Source organism: Schistocerca nitens, chromosome 2 (assembly GCF_023898315.1).
Source record: "Schistocerca nitens isolate TAMUIC-IGC-003100 chromosome 2, iqSchNite1.1, whole genome shotgun sequence".
Lineage (NCBI taxonomy): Eukaryota > Metazoa > Arthropoda > Insecta > Orthoptera > Acrididae > Schistocerca > Schistocerca nitens.
Genome location: NC_064615.1, coordinates 897141167 through 897144089, shown reverse-complemented (window position 1 = coordinate 897144089; position 2923 = coordinate 897141167). Strand labels below are relative to the sequence as shown.

The 2923-nt window shown below is 47.5% G+C and overlaps 1 pseudogene; it reads right to left on the bottom strand.

The window, feature by feature from the left end:
* Positions 1 to 415: 415 nt before the first annotated feature.
* LOC126238347 (5S ribosomal RNA) lies at positions 416 to 533 on the bottom strand (annotated as a pseudogene).
* Between the last annotated feature and the right edge of the window lie 2390 nt (positions 534 to 2923).

The window sequence follows — 2923 nt, the reverse complement described above, 5'->3', positions numbered from 1 at the left end:
AGGTCAGAATATTAGTTCCTAGGTTCATAACAACGTTTTACCTTGGAACACATTTTCACCTTTGAAAAAATCTTACTTTTCCGGAGGAATTTATACAATTTAAGAAAAAGACAGCAGTACCCATGAAGTAAATGCTACCACTTCGAACTGGAATAAGAAAATACATTAATTCCTGTTACAGGGCAGACTGCTGGAAATTGTTACAAGTAGCACTCACTCCGTCATCAGGCCACATGTGGCCCAGCGCGACCACCCGACCGCCGTGTCATCCTCAGTGGAGGATGCGGATAGGAGGGCCGTGTGGTCAGCACACCTCTCTCCCGGTCGTTACGATGGTTTTCTTTGACCGGAGCCGCTACTATTCGGTCGAGTAGCTCCTCAGTTGGGATCACGAGGCTGAGTGCACCCCGAAAAATGGCAACAGCACATGGCGGCCCGGATGGTCACCCATCCAAGTGCCGGCCACGCCCGACAGCGCTTAACTTCAGTGATCTGACGGGAACCGGTGTATCCACTGCGGCAAGGCCGTTGCCTGTTGCAAGTAGGAGAAGGAGATTAGTGTTTAATGTACCGTCGATAGCCACGGCATTAGAAGCGGAGCACAAGTTCGAATTAGGAAAGGATGGAGAAGGGAATCGGTCTTGCCGTTTCAAAGGAACCATCGTGGCATTTACCTTAAGCGATTTAGGGAAATCAGAGACAACCGAGATTAGGATGGCCGGACGCGGGTTTGATCCGTCGTCTTCCGGAATGCGTGTACTGTGGGCTAATCACCGTGCTACACGTTCAGAGGTGCAACATTCTCCAGTAGTTTATCATTGGGTCTCGTTCAATACCTGCGAATAGAAGCCCCTTAGCCTCAACAACTGAAATTCCTTATGTTCTAATGCCAGAGGGCGTCGTGAAAAGTAATGCTTCCCAATTTTTTTGTCTAATCTCAATATTGGTTGAGGTATTATACACTGAATCACCAAGCAGTACAGGCATGCGTATTCAAATACACAAATATGAAAGACAGAATACGGCGCTGCGGTCGGCAATACCTATATAAGACAACAAGTGTCTGTCGCAGTTGTTAGATCGGCTACTGCTGCTATAAAGGCAAATTATCAAGATTTAAGTGAGTTTCAACGTGTTGCTATAGACGGCGCACGAGCGATTGGAGACAGCATCTCCGAGGTAGCGATGAAGTGGGGATTTTCCCGTACGACCACTACACGAGTCTCCCGTGAATATCAGGAATCCGGTAAAACATCAAATCCCCGACATCACTGAGGCCGGAAAAAGATCCTACAAGAACGGGACCAGCGACGACTGAAGAGAATCGTTGAACGTGACAGAAGTGCAACCATCCCCCAAATTGCTGGAGATTTCTATTCTGCGCCATCAACAAGGGTCGGCGTGCGAACTATTCAGCGAAACATCATCGATATGGGCTTTCGGAGTCGAAGGCTCACTCGTGTAACCTTGATGACTGCACGACACAAAGCTTTACGCCTCTCCTGGGCCCGTCAACACCGACATTAGTCTGTTGATGACCGGAAAGATGTTGCGTGACCGGACGAGCCTCGTACGTGTGCGGATACTGAGACAACCTCATGAACCCATGGACCCTGCATGTCAGCAGGGGACTGTTCAAGCTGGTGGACGGTCTGCAATGGCATGGGACGTGTGTAGTTGGAGTGATATGGGACCCCTGATACGACGGTGACAGGTGACATGTACGTAAGCGTCCTGTCTGATCACCTGCGTCCATTCACGTCCATTGTGCGTTCCGACGGACTTGTGCAATTCCAGCAGGACAATGCGGCACCCCATAACTTTGCAACAGAGTCGCTCCGGGACCACTCTTCTGAGCTTAAACACTTCGCTGGCCGCCAAACTCCCCAGACATGCACTTTATTGAGAATATCTGGGATGCCTTGCAACGTGCTGTTCAGAAGAGATCTCGATCCTCTCGTACACTTACGGAGCTATGAACTGCCCTGCAGGATTCATGGTATCAGTCCCCTCCAGCTTTACTTCAGGCATTAGTCGAGTCCAAGCCACGCCGTGTTGCGGCACTTGTGGGTACTCGCGGGGGCCCACACGGTTTATGTAGGTGGATCCATTTCTTTGGCTCTTCCATGTATGTCATGCGTATTACTTAGTCGTCGTTCCTAGTTCGCGGACGCAAGTTTCAACTCTGTGCCGCTAGAGGGCTGCGGATTGTAGCGTTGAACACGGTGGTGTGTAACGGAACTAAGTCGCACCCATTCAACGTACACGGTCTTACCCATAGTGCAGACATTATAAAAACGAAAGAAAATAATGCTGTTGAACAACGTTCCTATTGCTTTCTAGTCTATAGCTACGTACTAGTCACGCAATAATCATGACGAAATAGCGTTCTTGTAAGTTGATACCGTAAAACAAACTTACTTTCACAGACGCCGTGAACTGAACAGCTAAAATACGCCAATATGGTCACACTTTCTTTTTATCTAGTGCAACGTAATTCTGGGTCTGTCTACCAAAGTTCGTAAATAATGACACCACAAAACCCTATCTTACTCCACTTTTCCCTATAGAGACAGTTCATCCATCCCTGGAGTCGAGAATCTAGGGGGTTTTTGCCGATTATCTATATCGATACCGGCGAGTCGTCGGTTCTAGGAATTTCAAGACCTTCGAGAGCATTCGCTATTATAATTTTTCATTTATATTATAAATTTTGTTGTGATACCAACAAGCTGATGAATACACTAAACAGATTCAGTAAGATGTAGGTTGCAGTAGGTACTGGGAAATGAAGAAGTTTGCACAGGATAGAGTAGCTTGGAGAGCTGCATCAAACCAGTCTCTGGACTGAAGACCACAAAAAAAAAAAAAAATAACAACAACCAACAAGCTATGCTAGCTGGCAATTGCGGATGCGTTGACT